The sequence below is a fragment of the Sapajus apella genome, unplaced genomic scaffold, assembly GCF_009761245.1.
Source record: "Sapajus apella isolate SASKATOON/1434 unplaced genomic scaffold, GSC_monkey_1.0 scaffold4, whole genome shotgun sequence".
NCBI lineage: Eukaryota > Metazoa > Chordata > Mammalia > Primates > Cebidae > Sapajus > Sapajus apella.
This window is the reverse complement of record NW_022436944.1, coordinates 15,388,141-15,408,086: the sequence shown is the minus strand read 5'-3', so window position 1 is coordinate 15,408,086 and position 19,946 is coordinate 15,388,141. Positions and strand designations below refer to the sequence as shown.

At 36.2% G+C, this 19,946-nt stretch overlaps 2 long non-coding RNA genes across 2 annotated transcripts; both read right to left on the bottom strand.

Annotated features, from left to right (window-relative positions):
• Positions 1 to 324: 324 nt before the first annotated feature.
• LOC116539797 lies at positions 325 to 19,075 on the bottom strand. Its single transcript, XR_004264194.1, has 3 exons — positions 19,064 to 19,075; positions 17,786 to 17,789; positions 325 to 423 (listed from the first exon to the last, which is right to left on the bottom strand). It is a non-coding gene; the product is annotated as an uncharacterized LOC116539797 (long non-coding RNA).
• Positions 18,371 to 18,988, bottom strand: LOC116539800. Its single transcript, XR_004264199.1, has 2 exons — positions 18,726 to 18,988; positions 18,371 to 18,467 (listed from the first exon to the last, which is right to left on the bottom strand). It is a non-coding gene; the product is annotated as an uncharacterized LOC116539800 (long non-coding RNA).
• Positions 19,076 to 19,946: the final 871 nt, after the last annotated feature.

Here is a 19,946-nt window from a genome sequence, read left to right as displayed (position 1 = left end):
CTTTTCTACTGCATTGTCAGGCTGCACATTTTTCAAATTTTTGTGCTCTGCCACCTCTTGAATGCTATGCCACTAAGAAATTTCTTCTACGAGATACCCCAAATAATCTCCCTCAAGTTCAAAGTTCCACAGATCTGTAGGGCAGGAGCAAAATGCTGTCGGTGTCTTTGTATATAAAGAGTGGCCTTTCTCCAGTTTCTAACAAGTTCCTCATCTCCATCTGAGACCATCTCAGCCTGGACTTCATTGTCCATATCACTATCATTATTTTGGTCAAAACCATTTAACAAGTCTCTAGGAAGTTCCAAACTTTCCTATATCTTCCTGTCCTCTTCTGAGCCCTCTAAACTGTTCCAATCTCTGCCTGTTACCCAGTTCCCAAGTCGTTTCCACATTTTCTGGTATCTTTAGAGCAGTGCCCCACTCTTCCAGTACAAATTTACTGTGTTAGCCAATTCTCATGCTGCTAATAAGGACATACCCAAGACTGGGTAATTTATAAAGGAAAGAGGGTTAGTGCACCTCCTAATTGCCTCACGTGGCTGGGAAGGCCTCATAATCATAGTGTAAGGCAAAGAAAGAGCAAGGGCACGTCTCATATGTCAACAGGCAAGAGGGCCTGTGCAGTGGAACTGCCGTCTTATAAAACCATCAGATCTTTTGAGACTTGCTCACTATCACGAGAACAGCACAGGAAAAACCTGCCCCCATGGTTCAGTTACCTCCCACCAGGTCCTTCCCCATGACGTGTGGGGATTATTACAATACAAGGTGAGATTTGGGTGGGGACCCAGAGCCAAACCGTATCATTTACTTCCTGATTTTGGCCATTTCTATGATCACTAATAGAGAATATGGTAGAAAAGCACAAAACAGAAAAGTAGCTGTGTCTTTGTTTTTAGTTTGCAGTTCTAACCAAAAATAAACTAAGAACTTGGAAACAGAGATGGCTTATATAAAACAAGCTGTTAAAGTTTTCTATAAACATTAATTGTCCAACATACAGTTTCCCAGTTGTCAAAGCTAATTAAAAGTTTGGATATTATCCAACACTTTAGTTACAGCAGTCTTTTACATTCTTCATCTGACTGGCTTTATAGTGTCATAGAAACTCCCAAGTAAGTTAGTTTAACTTAGTCATCACCACTTTTAAGAGTGAAAATGTTAAAAACATAAAGAAAAACTTTTTAATGAATAAGAAGTTTTAGAAAAAAGTTGATATCTTAAGTTATTTGAATTAGATTAGCTGCAGTGCTCCTTTTGAGAAAGGAGAGTTTTCTTGAAATATGAATATTTTAAAATTTATACCATATAATATTTTTATGATATTACTATAAAACTTCAACCTATTACAACGTTTTCTCCTGCAATTGTTGCCCACATGTTGACTTGTAGTTGCATGTGACATAAGACAAACTTATAAAAAAAATAAGACTTTTATAGTTCTTTTTTTTTCCTTTTTTTTTAAATTGTATTTTAGGTTTTGGGGTACATGTGAAGAACATGCAAGATTATTGCATAGGTACACACTTGGTAGTGTGATGTGCTGCCTTCCTCTCCACTTTACAAAAGAAGAATTTTATAGTTCTTACCATGTGATAGGCATTGTTCTAAGGACTTTACATATATTAAATACTTTACTGCAACATCCCTCATAAGGAAGGTACTTTTATCATCCTCAATTTACAGGTGGAAAAGAAAAGAGGCATAATTAAGTAATTATACCAGGATTTCAGAAGGGATTCAAACCCAGGCAGTCTTCTGAATAATGCTCTCTCAACCACTATATACAAAAACACGTTTATAAGATGAAGGTTATTAATATAATAGCTTCTATATAGATGGTTAAATCTGATTTTACAATGTTCAAGTGATCCACATTTCTAATGAATTTTAATTTGTAAACATAGCTAAAGTTATAAATTGGAAAAACTCGAAGTGATTTATCTGATTACCTTTAAAAGGACTAGAAAAATACTCCCAACATTTCGAGGTGTGTCAATTAATGCATAATTCATTTACTTACTTAAAGTTAGTAAAATAGGGCCAAGCACGGTGGCACATGCCTGTAATCCCAGCAGTTTGGGAGACTGAGGTGGGAATATCATTTGAGTTCAGGTGTTCAAGTCTAGCCTGACCAACATGGTGAAACCCTGTCTCTACTAAAAATACAAAAAAATTTGCTTGGCATGGTGTTGCACACTTGTAATCTCAGCCACTCAGGAGGCTGAGGCAGGAGAATCACTTGAACTCAGGAGGCAGAGATTGCAGTGAGCCAAGATGGCACCACTGCACTCCAGCCTCAGCGACAGAGCAAGACTCCATCTCAAAAGCTAAGTAAATAAATAAAGTTAGTAAAATAGTGTATAAAAATTTTAAATTATTTCTAATTTTTAAAGAAAAGTCTTAGACTATATTGGCTATAATGTGTAATATAACTATTATTATACTATAAATGAAATCTCAAACCAGATCTAATTCACCTTGTTATAATTGTTTTTCTTTACTTTTATGGAATATTCAGTTATTTATGACTGATATAATGCTGAATTTATAGTCAAGAACACACATCTTCAATTACAGCATTATGCCAGTGGCAAAATACAATTCATGCTGCAGTAATTCTATAAATTCTAGTTTCTAGTCTTCATTGAAGTGTGTTGCCAGAATTAAAAGAACTGCAAAATCAATCCTCAGACCAAGATTTTAAAAGAGAAGAAATTCTAGTTTTTCCATCATCTAAATGGAAAGTTAACAATCATTTCATGCACCTCTATATTTGACATTGTGTTGACAACATATTGGGATAAAAGCATAACATGTTCCCTTTTCCTTTGGATGTTAGGGATTGGATAGATGCTGTTAACATTAGCTAAAGACTGTGGTAGAAGGTGTGTATTTTGAAACACAGCTGCCAAGACAATTACTCACTTTCACTTTAACCTAATCTGTGGCTTTGCCTGTCACACAACCATAATCACTACAGAAAGTCACCTTTTATTGAGTAATAGTTGCTTGTGAAAAATATCTTACCTTTTAGAAGTATTGGCAATTGTAGCTAATTGCTAAAGCTAATGCTACTTTCTCAATACATCAAAATATCTTATTAATATATATTTTTTGAAGTACAAATGTATTCAGTTTCTCATCTTTCACAGTGAGAAGTCAACAAATGCAATAATTCTTTTTTTTTTTTTTTTTTTTTTTTTTTTTTTGACAGAGTCTCACTGTCACCCAGGCTGGAGTACAGTGGTGCAATCTTGGCTCACTGCAACCTCTGCCTCTTGGGTTCAAGTGATTCTCCTGCCTCAGCCTCCCGAGTATCTGAGATTACAGGTGTGTGCCACCATGCCTGGCTAGTTTTTTGTATATTAAGTAGGGATGGGGTTTCACTGTGTTAGCCAGGATGGTTTTGATCTCCTGACCTCAAATGATATGCCTGCCTCAGCCTCCCAAAGTGCTGTGATTACAGGTGTGAGCCACCCTGCCGAGCCGCATCAATTCTTTTTTTAAAATAATTCCCTTCAATTTGATGTCAAGTCAACCTTAACTTTTCTGGGTAATGTAAACTGCTGCTGAAATTAGGCAGGTATGAATTTCAATCTTGATTCTATTATAGGTTGTTCAGCTGGGCTGTCTTGTGTTTTTAGCACCTGCTCGCTTTCCTTTGCATTCAAGATCTCTCACAGGAGGATGATGAACCAATTTATTAGGAATTATTTAACTGAGTTTCAAGAGGTTTCTTTCTTTTCTTTCTTTTTAGTAATTATGGACTTGGTAAGTGTATAAATTACAAGCATTTAACCTTTAAAATAACTAAATCACTAAACAAAACACGGCATTTATAAGTTCAGCAATACAGGATGCAGTCTGCCAGAAAATTTTTCTTACATTTAGGAAACCACTGTGTAAAACCTTAGACTTCTGAGATAGCATCAATCTTTTTATCTTACATTTCTGATCTCTGGAAGCCTGGTTGTCAAAAGTACTCTGTCTTAGTTTGTAACAAAGATGGAGACATTTGCCTTTTCCTATCTCCACTCAAAAAGTTGGACAAATACATAGAACTGTATCTGACCATCTGGGTTTCATTTTAACTTTTACTTTATATTCTGATTCTTTCCTCCTCTGCCAATTACACTGAAGAAATCAAAAAAGTGAACAGTAAAACTCCTGTGAAAGAATCACTCCAGGGATCTCGGAATTTTCTTGTATGTCAAAGTGAAAGGAAACTCATTCTCTGTATATTTGAAACAACAGGACTGATAATTTAAAGCCCTTATACCAATAGTTTGTATCACATATAAAAGTCCATAGCGGAACTTGAGAGAATCCTATATGAATTTCTAACTCTTCATACATACTATCACAAAAATTGAAAACATGAAATAATCTGATAAGAATATGATTAGATTTATTTTTAGTAGTAGCCTACTTGAGAAATAATATTAAACCAACAAGACTACTTTAAAAAACATGCAGTATCCCAAAGCTATAAGAGATAAATAAGATTGTTTCATTCCTGGCTCCAAACTCTTGGCTTTTTACTTCCACTATTATACATGCCTCTGTAACTCCTGAATTTGGCACATTTTTAGACTCTTCTCCTGCCATTTTGTATATTGGTTCCTGATATGGTTTGGCTCTGTGTCCCCTTCCAAATCTCATGTAGAATTGTAATCTCATGTGTTGAAGGAGGGGCCTGGTGGGAGGTGACTGAATCACAGGAGTGGATGTCCTTCTTGCTGTTCTCCTGATAGTGAGTGAGTTCTCATGAGATCTGGTTGTTTCAAAGTGGGTAGAACTGGCTAGGTGTAGTGGCTCATGCCTGTAATCCCAGCACTTTGGGAGGCCGAGGTGAGCAGATCACGAGGTCAAGAGATTGAGACCATCCTGGTCAACATGGTGAAACCCCGTCTCTACTAAGAATACAAAAATTAGTAAGTGTGGTGGTGCGTACTTGTAGTCCCAGCTACTCAGGAGGCTGAGGCAGGAGAATCGCTTGAACCCAGGAGGCAGAGGTTTTAGTGAGCCGAGAACACGCCACTGCACTCCAGCCTAGTGAGAGAGTGAGATTCCGTCTCAAAAAAAAAAAAGAAAAAAAAAGAAAAAAGTGAAAAAAAGTGGGTAGAACCTCCCCCTTCACTCGTCCTTTTCTGCCATATGAAGAAGGTGCTTGCTTGCCCTCCACTTTTCACCATGATTGTACGTTTCCTGACGCCTCCCCACAATACTTCCTGTACAGCCTGTGGAACCGTGAGTCAATGAAACCTCTTTTCTTCATAAATTACTCAGTCTCACGTAGTTTTTTTATAGCAGTGTGAGAACAAACTAATACAGTTCCCCTGCCAGTGATGACCCTTGCCAGTGATGAGGTTAAGTATTAACTCCCTTAATCTCACTGTCTCTCCTATCCTCAGAGGCCCGTAATTGGCTTTTCTTTAAAAACGGAAGATTTGCAGTTTCCTTTTTGCTTCACAGACATCTTCAGAAAGAAGCTTGAATTTGACATGTTCAAAACTGAATTTAGTCATCCAGACAAGCCACATCTTTCTTTAGACTTCTGTATTTCTGACCACACCACCAGCATTCTTCCAGTTACCCAAACTTCTTCTCTCCTTTCTCCTCATAACGTCAAGCCATATAGGTTCCACCTCAAAATTCTCACATCCTTTTTAGCTTTTCTATTCCAAGCCTAATAACCTCACAACTGGTTTCCCAGCCACCAACTCTTACTATTTCGGTCAGGCCTGTGAACCACTTTTCAAATAATTATTTTAAATAACAGATCCAATAATATTACTTCTTTGACAAGAAGTCCTCAATGTTTCTCACTGCCTACCAACTTAACATAAATTCTCTCTCTGGGATTCAAGATTATCCAAAATATATCTGGCACTTATCTTGTTCTACAGCCTACATCCTGATTTGAACGTTAAACTCTCACCATGCTCAATGGCCCAGTATTCTCTGAACAGACCTGAACTTGGTTCCCTTGCTGTCTTTGTTTTTTTTTTTCCCCCCCTCTGCTAAGAATGACCGTAGTCCCTTCTATCCCGAACAACACTTTCCAATAGAACTTTCTGTGAGAATGGAACTGTTCTAAGATTTTGTGCTGATGAATACAGTAGCCAGAAGCAACATGTGATCATTAACTCTTGGACATGTGGCTAGTACAATTGAAGAATTAACTTCTTAATTTTATTTTATTCTAATTAATTTAAACTTTCACATGTGGCTGGTGGCTACTGGACAGTGCAAGTCTAGATGCTGTTTTCATTTTACAGAATTTTCTCTATCCTCTAGTGTCCAGGTCAATCATCTACTCTGATGTCTTCACTGATTTCCCTGGTTGGGATAATTCATTTTTGACTCTTACAATAATGTAACTCTGTCTTTTTCCCAGCTTGTATTACTGAGTAAGATAATATGAAAAAAAAAAAAAAAAAGTAGTGATGACAGGCCTAGATTCTGGATGCACATTGCTATAAGCTATTTGTGTAATTCTGGGCAATTTTTCTCATTTCTCCAAGCTTCAGTTCATCATTGATCATTTCATCATATCTTAAAAAATTGTGAGGATTAAATAAGCAAAAAAAAAAAAACAAATACTTACTTTGATTTTGTGATAAGTATTTGTATGCAAATCATTGGTAAATTCTTTATGATTATGAATTCAGTATCTATTGAGCACTCACTCATCACTTTGGATGCCAAAGTAAGTAAAATACTGTCCCTGCCATCCTTGAACTCATAGACTGATGTGGCAATGATTCTTATCTTATATGTCCTTCTGCATTTTCAGTCCTGAAGAGCAGAAATTGTGCTTTCTTTATCTTTAGGGCCTGCTAAGAGCCTTGAATAATATTAGGTACATAAGACACTATCAACAAATATTTGTTAAAGGAGTGTTAATCTCCTCCCCACCCTTTTTAAAACATAGGCTTTGTTTGTACTTCTCCAATGACATCAATTTTATTCTATCTTGTATTACAGTTGCTTGTTTGCACATTTAATCTATCCTTTCCTTACCTCTCAAAGACTAATCAATATATATTTGAGGACAGTGTCTACCTCATTGCTTTTTATGTTCATATTATATAGTCACTGTATTCCTCAGGAATTCAGTAATTGCTTTCCTCCCTTTTCCTTTTCTAGTAAATAAGTGAAATTTAAAGCTAAACTGAGGTATCAAGAAATAAAAACAGGAATTTCTATTGTTCTCTGCACATGTATCCTGTGGGGAGGTTAAACAGGACATTGACTTTACTTCTTTTCCCACGCTTTCTTTCAGATATTTCTCTATGAAGTAGACTATCCCCTGGATTGTGCAGTATAAGACAAATGTTTTTTAGGGTTTTTTTTCTTTTTTTAAATAATGTTCTGAACATTGTTAACACATGGCTCATTATTTTAGATTTCTATGGATAGAAGTGCTCCCACATTATAGCTACAACTTTGTGTACCTAAGAATTGAGAATATATTTTATGTGATCTTTATGTAATTTTCTATACAACAACTAATACCTGTCTAGTGTACACCGATTATAAAACTTACTCGTGGAAAGATTTTTGGTGATATGGAGTGATTTGCCTAATATTGTTTCATTTTTACTTTCTAAATCTTATTTTACAATTATAATTTCTATTATTTGAATGTATAGGTCTCATCTCTACTAGCCACAGTAAAGTCATCTGTATTACTCTAAAATACCAATTGCTTCTGAATCATGAAACTCTGTTAAAACAAAGATTTTTTAAAATTTATGATTAAAAGTTATCCTTGATTTTTCATCTCAAAACTATAAGTTGTAAAATACAACCACCACCAAATAGTTTGCAAGTAATAAAAATCTCTTTAAATATAAAGGAAAATGGCATTAATTAAAAGTTTTTAAAGTGAAAATTATGCATATAAAAATCAAGTCATTTTTAGCCTAAAGCCAGCAAAATATAACTACTAAAAATAATTTACAGTTTAAAAAATAAAATTAAAAAAAGAAAGACTATGAATTCGACTGAAGTTAAGATAAAGTGTAACTGCATGAGTTCACTTTCTTTTCTAATATTTCCTACTAATTAGAAGCATATGAAAAATACATCTAAACATCAAATAAAAATTTTAGCTTGAATATTTAGCAATATTTAGCAATATTTAGCTATATTACAATATTTAGCAATATTTACACTCTTGAAATTATTTACCACTGCTAAATAAGTTTTACACTGGGTATATTTTAGTAATTTTGGGTTAAATCATTGGTGTTTTTGTGAAATTCAACTGTTATATGATCCTGTCGAACTGAGGCTTTGCACTTTTCATACACACTCTTCAGAGAAGATAATTACACACCGAGAAAACCTTGTCAATCAATCAGGTGGATTTCTGAAAGCAAACTATTATTAAGAGGCAAGGCACTTTTGTCGTATTTGCTGGAATTTGCTGGAAAATCACATGGAAGCATGTGATTTTTTAATAGATTCTCAATCTTATATTATTTATAATATTCTTCACCAGAGTAGATGATTTCCTTATTATTAAATTGGTGACCTTCCAGAATCTATTAGAATTTTTTATAACCCTTAAACCCTCAGTTGTATAATAGCACAAAATTAATAAAAAATTGTCATTGAGTGATTATTTGTATAAAAACTGCTTTTATCACTTTCTTTTTGGAATAAAAATGTTTTAAAGATCACATTTTCAGTTAGGAAATGCTGAAAGATAAACTGCTTCTTTAACATGAGAAATTAGAAACATATAAAGGATATCTTAAAATATTGGCAGCAGGGAAGTGAGTTAAAAAGGAAATGGGTAGAATTTCATAAAGTATACCTAACTTTAAAAAAACTATTAATCTGTTCAAATCAGTTTTCATATTGCTAGATAGAATCTCATCTCTTTACTGAATCAATTTGTTCTTGAATATTAGTGCCCTTTTTTCATATTAAATATGGAACGACTATAAGAAGTCAGTGTTACCAAAGACAGTAGAAATTTGATTTCCTTGAAATCTTTGCTGCTTTTTGGGGTCACCATTTATTTCTGCATTCGTTTTAAAACTCATTTTTCTGAATAAATTTAAGATTACCTAAAAGGCTTAAATAACTTCAATACTTAAAAGAGTTTATCTGCCCTGGCCCTTCCTTTTACAGAGAATGAAATGAAGACCTATATAGATTGAGCAACATGATGGAAATATAGATGTTATATGTGTTACTTTCTACTCCTTTCCTGCTTCTGGAGGGTTTTGTTATAAGCTCTCAGCCCCTCAACAGCTGATGGGTCTAGAGATCTTAATATTTCTTTGCTTTCTACCTCTATTTTCCTTAGCTCATAGCTATCATCTGAATACACTTGGCAATCTACTCTTGAATTTTTTCCCTCTGAATAACATTAGATTCTTCCATTTCTTCTATTCAACGGTGGCAAAAATACTAATATTTTATGAATGAACTGCTTTGTCTCCAAGTTTACAACCAAACCTGTATCTATTAGATTTAAAATCCACTATATTCTGCTAAACAAATCATCCCCAAGCTCATGGCAAAAGGCATTTATTTCTTGTTCACACATTTGCAATTTGGTGGTTTGGTTGATCTAGGTTGCCTGCTGTTGGTGCCACACTGTAGGTTGGGACTAAAGGTCTATCCTATGGGTCTCTCTTTCTTCTTGGGCTACTTACATGAGCATGTTATTTTCATGGCCTAAGGCAAAAGGCTGCATCTTATTTCCCAAGCATATTTTAAGCTTCTGCTAGCTTCATGTCACCAACATCTCACTGGCCAAAACAAGTGACATACCCAAACCTATCATCGACAAGGCAGGGAAGATATTCCTTGCAAAGAGGTGAGGCCATTGGGCAGTGAGTGAACATTTGCTGAACAATAATTTTATCTGTAAAGAAGTTTTAGAACTACTGCAAACTATACTAATAGTCTCGTCATCAGATGTATTTAAATAATTTTCAATAAATACTTGCTGAATATTAACTGTGTGCCAAAACTATTCAATCCCTTGTTTTAAGAACACTCTTCTGAAATTTAAATTGTTTTTTTTGGGGGGAGGGTCAGTTTTTAACTAATCTTTTTCCTTTCATTGTCTATAATTGTTTTTCTTTGCATAGCAGTAAAATCCTTCAAAGTCCATGAACCAAACTTGCCTGTGATTTAAATATTCACTTAATTTCCTTTCTTATTCTTCTATCTTAAGTTTTACTCTGTTCATTATGTTCTTACTAAAAGTACAAAAATTGGTTAGGTCTTTTCCATATATTTTTTCTTTAAGACTCCAAATGCAGCTGAAACATACTTTATACTAAGGCCCACTTATACCACTTTACTTTAAACTTTTGCTGAAATATTGCACATCAAGACCTTATGGTCATCCTAATTTGATTCAGAATGGTGCTATAAACAGGGTCAAACTATGTATTCTGGGCCCAGGCTGCCTGGGTTCCAGTCCTGGCTGTGCCAATTACTCTAGCTTTAACCAATCTGTGTCTCAGTTTTCTCATTGTAAACATAGTAGTTATAATAGTACCTACCTTAATTTTGTAATGAAAATTAATTAATTAATTTATATAAATCTCTTAACATAATCTTTTACAGATAATTATAATAAATATTAGCTTGGTTGTTATAAGTATTATTATTACTACTGCTATTTTTAGACTAAGATGTAGGACAAGTTGTTTAAACCTTGAAGATTCTCAATTTGTGAAGGACTTTACCTTGATTGGAAGCTAATAATTATTAAGAATCAGACCAGGTGCAGCGATTCCTACCTGTAATCCTAGAGCTTTGGGAGGCTGAGACTGAAAGACTGCTTGAGGCCAGGAGTTCCAGACGAACTTGGGCAACACAGCAAGAACCCCCACCTGGCAACATTCTCTACCAAAAATAAAAAAAAAGAAAAATTAGCCGGATGTGGTTGTGTGTGCTGTCGCTCCTGTAGTCCCAGCTACTTGGGAGGCTGAGGTGGGAAGATCACTTGAGCCCAGAAGTTGGAGGCTACAGTGAGTTACATGATTTAATGGCTGCATATCTAACATCATGACTTGTCTTATACTTTTTTTCCATGTATTTTCAATGCATGTGGTTCTCAGAGCATAATTGCTGTTTCAGACCTCTGTGCTTTGCTCACATTGTTTTTAGCCTCAGGATCTCTAATGGCAGAAGGTTAAGAGGGAGCACTGGAGCTCTGAATGGTCCTAAGTAGGTCACACCTTCCTTGGCCTCCACATTTGGAGAAGTAAAAAGAAGTAAAAGGAGGCCTCGGGACTTGGCACACTCTCTTCTCTTCCCTTCTAGTAAAACTAATCTCATTATGAGTTTGTCTCTGTTTATATCTTCAAACACAAAAATACCTGGATTCCTGGATAACCATCTCTAGATTTTAAAGTCAGTAATAAACAATGGACAATGAGCCAACATCTTTTACTCCAGTATTTTCTATTTATATTTCTAATATCTCCCTTTCTTGCTTATTTCATTCTTTTGGTAGTATTTACTGTCATCTGATGTACAGTGTAATCTATTTATTTGTCCATAATGCCAAGATTATTATCTGTATGCCTGGCATATGGGATATTGTTTACTAAACAGATGAAGGAATGAATTTCTCCTCTACTCCTTCCTTTCCTTCTGATTAGTTAACTCCTATTCTTTAGCACTCACTTCTGGTGTCATCTCTTCCAGAAAGCTTTTCCTGATGTTTCCAGGCTGAGGTTGTACATATTTGTTTCTTGTGAGCTTTGGCTGACAAGAGTCGTTTTGTGGAGCCTAGACAGCATTATCTTCAAACATCATTAGCCAGAACTATCCATGCTTGGTACAGAGATGAATATCTGTCTTTCTTTCCATCTTTTATCTATCTATAACTACATATTTATATCTAAATCTGGAGAAAATTCTGCATCCTCTACCCCCTTTTCTATATGCTATATATTAACTGCTATATTCCCTGAGGCAACCCTTCCTTTAGAATTATTAGTATCATTGTCTTGAGGTAAAGTTCAATGTGTCAGCGTAGCAGACTTTATACAAGGTACAGCCAGATCTCAGATTAAAACTTTGGTGTTCCAGAAGTTCCTCAGTCAGCCATTTTATTGACACTTAGATCAGACACTTTTATTTAGGTTATTTAACATCTATAGATTCACTTATTTAGATTAACTTTGAGTTCTGGAACCTGTGATTGGGAGAGTTTAATTTTATACCAGGTTGGCATTTATGAATGAGAGGCCAATGCACTGTGTGGGGAGAAAAGTTGGAGTAGATCATTCCCATCCAAAAAAGATAAACAAATAACCAAAAACAAAAAGGAAAGAAAGAAAGAAATCAGGAAACAACCCCTGATTAATAATCCCAGGCAGATCTAGAACCAGGAATTCATTCGGAAAAGAGATAAAGTGCTAAAGACAGCTAAAAAGGAAGGTCAAGGACTTGAAAACATTGCAAGATGCATTTTGTGTATTAAAATATATGTACTGTGGAACACACACACACTCCCACTACTGAGCTACGAAGCCAATTCCCACTCTCTTCAACCCAACCCTAAATACACATAATACTACAGGGCTTATCATTACTTCTTAATTCTGTGTGAATACAGTTTAAATACATATTGCCAACTGTCATCCATGTTTGAAAAATCTTAGTGTAATCTCTGAAACTTCCATCTTGTTGTATAATTTTGAGGCGTTTTGTTAATCTCTTTGTCAGCTAACCATCAAAGTAGTGTATTTTTTAAAATCTCATCAATGGCTTTGTTTCCATGAACAAGTCACCTATAAGTGAGCCACCTCTAGCAACTAAAGTCAAAGCAGCAGAAGCGTTTATCAGTCACCAGGGTATTGGTACACCCAAATTGAGTAAATTGGAGGAGAATTTTTAAAAAAGATTACTACAGAGGTATGAATGGGGTACAGGAAAACCATGAAGGATAGTGCAACATTCCAAAATTAATAACATGTTGTCATCTACAGGCTTAAAAGGGTAATGAGAGAAAACAATTAATGAAAACCAGGAGAGTCTTATAGAAAGAGCCACTTTGACAGTTGTGAGCCTTACTAGATGGAGTAGTTGGTCCAAGGAGACCCCTCAAGAATGAAATCAGGGGAATAAACACACTACATCTATCTTCTTCCTCCCACTCATCTCCTACTAAGGTTCCTATTCTCCAAGCCAACTGCGTACTCATTTTACAAAACTTAGATATCTAGATTCAGATTTTCACTATAATATATAGAGATGCAAAGAACATCCTTGTATATATTATCTATATCTCAGATTATTTTTGGGTTAGCCTAGAAAAAGTATTATTAGATGATAACACATAAATTCTTATAAGGCATTTGAAACATTGCAGGGGATCTCTTTATCAAAGTTTAATTATTTTGTTTTGTTACACTATAAAAATGGAATATAACCTGTATATATCATCTTTTTCTGTATGGCCTACTACATGTGTTAACCTACTTCTATATTTAACTGATATTACTGCTTACCACCAATCTTTTATGCTCTAACTTTCCCATTCTTAAATTCTCAAATTTTGGTCATCTTTCAATTGGCTACACATATTTTCAAGTAGTTTTGCTTTTTTTTTTTTATTAAGTAGTGCAAATGAGTGAATTGTTTTTGGAAGTTTTGCATATTTGAATATATCTTTGGGCACCCTGAATAAACAATAACTTGGCTAGGGACAACCGCCATCCATCATGATGATGTAGATGTTACTTCATTTCCTGCTGGCATTAATTTTTTAATAGAGAAGACTGGGGCCAAGCTAGTGTCTTTTCTTTCAGAGGTAACTTGCTTTTTCTGACTGGGTACTTTCAAGACTCTTTCTTCTTGTTTTTTCAAAAATTTTCCTAATGTTTGATTAATTATTTGAGATATGGACAGTCCTGTTGCTCCATTCCAGAAAGTATTATTTAGTCTGCTTTTCATTGTCACTACTCTTTCAATTGTGTAGATTTCTTCCTCAGGAGTAAATAAACCAGATTAAAGCTTTTGCCAATTTGCAACACATTTGACAGTCAAGACCGGAACTGTTTATGAAAAGCCTGTAGGTGCACTCCAGGGACCTCTCCTCTCATCCACTTTGAGACCTCTCGTTCTGGTCACTCTTCCTATACATTTGTACCTGGGTTCTTCTTCTCCACTTTTAGGCCTGGCAACCTATGCTTCAGTGGGAGATTGTTCCACATTCTGTTGGGAGGTCTACCTTGTTTACCACCTTGGATTCCAGTGCCCAAAGCCAAGTCTACCACCTAAGATCTTTCTTATCCAGGACTAGAATTCAAACACTCCTAAGAGCCACATTTATCAAATAAATGTTCTTTTCCTTTGTGTGGTAAATAGAATAAGTAGCATTTAGTTACATGTACATGATATTCTTTCCATAAAAATGCCCAAACTGTTTTGAAAACTTAATTCAGAAAGATAATCAGTTGTTTAAAAACAGATAGATTCAAACAACCAATTTTACCTACTTACTAAACAGTTGCTAACCTGTTATGTCAAATGACCCAACTAAATTAACATTTAATTTTCTTTCCTGAGATGATCATATGGTTTTTGTCCTTCATTCTGTTAATGTAGTGCATCACATTCAGAGATCTGCATATATTGAACCATTGCAGTATCCTTGGGGTAAATCCACTTGCTTATAGTGAATGATCCTTTTAATGTGCTGTTGAATTTGATTCACTAGTATTCTGTTGAGGATTTTTGCATCTATGCTCATCACCGACATTTTCTTGTGGTGTCCTTGTCTGTCTTTGGTTGCTGGCCTTGTAAAATGAGTTTGAAAGTATCCCCTTTTCTTCAACTTTTTGGAAGAGTTTGAGAAGGATGGGTATTAGTTCTTCAAGTGTCTGGTAGAATTTAAGTGTCTGGTAGAATTTAACAGTGAAGATATCAGGTCTTGGGCTTTGGGAGACTTTTTACTACTGATTTAATCTCTTTCTGTGTGTGTGGCGGGGAGGGGGCTGGAGGTGGGAACAGAGTCTTGCTCTGTTGCTGAGGACAGAGTGCAGTGGCGCACTCTCAGCTCACTGAAAAGAACTCTAGAAACTAACTCATCAGTAGATAGTCTTACTAATTATTCAAACTGTGCCACTGTCATACCACTGACGCAGAATTAAAGATTAGTTGTTTCTGTTCTCTCATAACTTCAACTTATAGCTTCAGATTCCTATTGTTAAAGATGTTATTTTAGTCAGTCAATGATGATTTACGTAAAGCTAGTATTTTAGTTATACTCAATTTTAGCGTGGTTACATACACAGCCTGCATGTATATGTATTTAGAGTACCTCTGTGCATGTGATTAAATAAGCTCCATCTATACTAATAATTCAAAGTTTTAAATTTCTTGTCAAAATTCTGCAATCATAATACCACATATCAGTATTTTTAACAATTTTTCTAAAATTAAAAATGAAAGTCATTTGATTTATTTATCATATATAAATAATTTTTTTAAAGGTCAGTATTTAGAATCCCAATTTTCATTGAAGTGATTACTTTCCATATATTCCATGTTAGTTATTAATATGTCTTATTACATAAAGAATGATTCTTCAACAAATGTTAAGCATCTATTGTTTACCATGCACTTTCTGAGATGCTGAGTAAATAGCAGTAAAATAGATGAAGTCATTTTATTCATAGAGTTTTCATTCTGGTTTATGAAGAAAGACATATATATATAAAAGCAAAATTTAAAATATATATACAAATTTTATTTAATAGTGAAAACACTATGAAGAAAATAATGTACAGACTTTTCCTTAGGAAAATAAACTGTTAATAAACCAAATACTCATGGTAGGGAAAGAATGAAGGAGTTGTATGTAATTTTCAATCTTCTTTGCTTGTCAATGATTTCTGGCTCAGTTATTTGATGAGCACTTGGCTGTCCAGCTTTTTCATAAGCATTACTATTACATAGCTATTCAACTTAGTATTTTGTAATAGGATTTATAGTTTTTGCAATTATTTTTGAATAGCAAATATTATAAGGTAACTGATTAAGAATAAAATTTATTTAGAAGTATAAAGAAATAAAAGTTAGTTGACTGCAAGGAAAATGATAAGTGGAAAATAAAAGACAGTAACCAACTTACTGAGTCCTATTACATGCCATTTACTGGGGTTGGTATAGCAGGGGCATACCGTATAACAACATGGATTTCCTGCCTTCATGTTCTACATTCTCATGGGGAAGAAGACAAACAAACTAACCAAATTATTAGTATTATTATTATTATTTTGAAACAGAGTCTCACTCTGTCGCCCAAGCTGGAGTACAGTGGTACAATCTTGACTCACTCCAACATCTGCCTTCCAAGTTCAAGCAATTCTCCTGCCTCAGCCTCCTGAGTAGCTGGGACTATAGGCGCCTGCCACCACACCTGGCTAATTTTTGTATTTTTAGTGGAGGCAGGGTTTTACATTGTTGGTTAGGCTGATTGTGAACTCCTGACCTCAGGTGATCCACCTACCTCGGCCTCCCAAAGTGCTGGGATTACAGGCATGAGCCACCATGCCCAGCCCCAAATTATTAAATAGTATAATACAAATGTGGTAGGATAATTTACTGTAATATTAATTTCTGTCTAGTTTCTCATTCCTAAAAGATTGAAAAGTAATTTTTCCTCCCTACTTCAAGTATAGAACAAAGTAAGACTGGTATGTTCTATTTACCTTAACCAGCTTTTATGTACCAGGGCCCCAAACTGTAAATTTATAGATGTGTTAGATTGTTATTTCATTTCTATAAAGAAATACCCGAGACTGAGTAATTTATCAAGAAGAGAGGTTTAATTGGCTTGTGTTTCTGTAGGCTGTACAAGCATGGCACTACCATCTGCTCAGCTTCCAGGGAGGCCTCAGAGAGATTTTACTCATGGCAGAAGGTGAAGCAGGAGCAGGTACAGCACATGGTGAGAGCAGGAGCAAGAGAAAAGAGAGGGAGGAAGTGCCACACACTTTCCAACAGCAAGATCTCATGAGAATTCATTATCACAAAGATAGCACTGAGCCATGAGGGATCCACCCCTGTGACCACAACACCTTTCAACAGGCCCCACCTCCAACATTGGGGATTGCATTTCAACATGAGATCTGGGGAAGAGAAATATCCAAACCATATAATTCTACTCCTGGGCCTCCAAATCTCATATTTTTCTTCCATTGCAAAATATAAGAATCTCTTTCTGATAGTCATCCAAAGACTTAATTCATTCTAGTACTAACTTGAAATTCCCAAGTCCCAAGTCCAAGTCCAAAGTCTCATGTGGAGATGAGTTCCTTCTACCCATGGCCCTATGAAATCAAAACAAGTTATTTACTCCCAAGATACAATGGTATTACAAGCATTAGGTATATTCCTATTCAAGAAGGGAGAAATTGGCCAAATGAAGGGAGCTATAGGCTCCTTGCAGGTCTAAAACCCAGAAGGGCAGCCATTAAATCTTAAAGCTCCAAAACAATCCTTGATTCCATGTCCCACATCCTGGGCTCACTAGTGCAAGGGGTCATCTCCCAAAGCCTTGTGTAGCCTCACCCCTGTGGCTTTACAGGTTTCAGCCCCCACAGCTGCTCTCACAGGTTGTTGAGTGTCTGTGGCTTTTCTAGGAATAGGCTGCAAGCTGCCAGTGGATCTACCATTCTGGGGTCTAAAGGACAGTGGCCCCTTTCTCACAGCTCCACTAGGCATTGCCCCAGTGAAGACTATGTGGCACCTCCAACTCTGTATTTCGTATCTGTACTGCCCTAGCAGAGGTTCTCTGTGAGGGCTCTGCCCCTGCAGCAGGCTTCTGCCTGAACACCCAGGCTTCTCATATATTCTGTGAAATATAGGCAGAAGTTGCCATGCCTCCTTCACTTTTTCACTCTGTGCAACTACTTAACACTATATGGAAGTCACCAAGGCTTATAGCTTACACCGTCTGAAGCAGTGACCTAAACTGTATCTGGGACTCACTGAGCCAAGACTGGAGCTAGAGTGGCCTAGATGCAGGGAACAGAGTCCAAAGATTGAACAGGGGAGTAGGGCCCTGGACCTGACCTACTAAACCATTCTTTCCCACTAGGCCTCTGGACCTGTGATGACAGGGGCTGTCTTGGAGATCTATGAAATGCTTTGGAGGCCCTTCATCCATTGTCTTGACTATTAGCACTTGGCTCCTTTTCAGTAGTGCTAATAGCTCTACCAAGTAGTTGCTCCATAGCCCCCTTGAATTTTTATCTCAATAATGCTTTTCCTTTCTTTGCCAAATGGCTAGGCTGCAATTTTTCTGAACTTTTACTCTCTGCTCCCCCTTTAAATATAACTTCCAACTTTAAGTCATTTACTTTCACATCTGAGTGTAGGCTGTTAGAAGCAACCAGGTCATATCTGGAACATTTTGTTGCTTAGAAATTTCTTCCACCAGATACCCTAAGTCATCACTCTTAACTTTTAATTAAAAAAATCATCATTTTATTATATTTGGGTATCTTTAGGCTGATAATTTTTAAAGTAAATTTTTAGAAGTTATCAGATTCTGATGGAGTCAGTATCTATCACTTTTACATAAAAACATAAAATATTACATTCATTTAAGGACGACTTCCAAACCCACCTTGAGTTCCAAACCCACCTTTTGGGTTCTAGGCATTGCCTTGGAAGCCCTTCAAGCGTAAGAGCTTGACTTATCAGCTTTATACATCTTAACTTTAAAATTCCACAGATCCCTAGGTCATGAGCAGAATGCAGCCAAGCTCTTTGCTAAAGCATAACAGCAGTGACCTTTGCTCCAGTTTCCCATTAATTCCTTATTTGCTTTAGAGACCTTGTCAGTCTCAACTTCACTGTTCATACCACTAATAGCATTTTGGTCACAACCATTTAACCAGTTTCTCAGAAGTTCCAAACTCTCCTTCATCTTTCTGTCTTCTTCTGAGCCCTACAAACTCTTCTAACCTCTGCCCATTACCTCTGCCCATTACCTAGTTCCAAAATCGTTTCTACATTTTCAGGTATGTTTATAGCAATACCCCACTACTGGTACCAATTTTCTGTGTTCAGCCATTCTTACATTGCTATAAAGAAATACTCGATACTGAGTAATTTATAAAGAAAAGAAGTTTAATTGGCTCATGTTTTCGCAGGCTGTACAAGCATGGCACCAGCATTTATTTTCTGTTAGGCCATTCTTCCATTGCTATAAAGAAATATCTGATTCTGGGTGATTTGTATAGAAAAGAGGTTTAATTGGCTCGCAGTTCTGCAGGCTGTAGAAGTATGGCACCAGCATCTGCTTGGCTTCTGGGGAGACTTCAGAGAGCTTTTACTGATGGCAGAAAGTGAAGCAGGACCAGGTATGTTACATGGCAGGAGCAGGAACAAGGGAAGGAGGAAATGCCAAATACTTTCAAACAACCAGATCTTATGAGAATTCATGATCACAAAGATAGCAACAAGCCATGAGGAATCTGCCATCATGACCCAGCACCTCTCATCAGGCCCACCTTCAATACGGGGAATTACATTTCATCATAGGATTTGTATGGGACAAATATCCAAACCATATCGGTAGGCAAATAAAAAAGCATCACCATCAGGGTTCTGTTTGCAAATCAAAGAGGGAAGCGGAGGATTACTACTGACAACACCAAGAGACACTAGGGTTCCCAGTGAGGCCATGAAGAGTAAGCATCCAAAGTCCTGGCCTTGACGGTCATACAAGTGTAAGCAGAGTAGTACTACTCACCCTCGAATGGCACATGAGGCTCGGCTGGATATTGAATATCTCACAGGCAAATATGATGGACTGAAGTCTATGGGTTCTTCCTCAGATTTCTTCTAAGGAGTGAGAATAGTCCCCTGACAATAACTGATACCAGGTTTCTTTTTCCTCAAGAACCGAAAGTCAGATTTGGCATGAT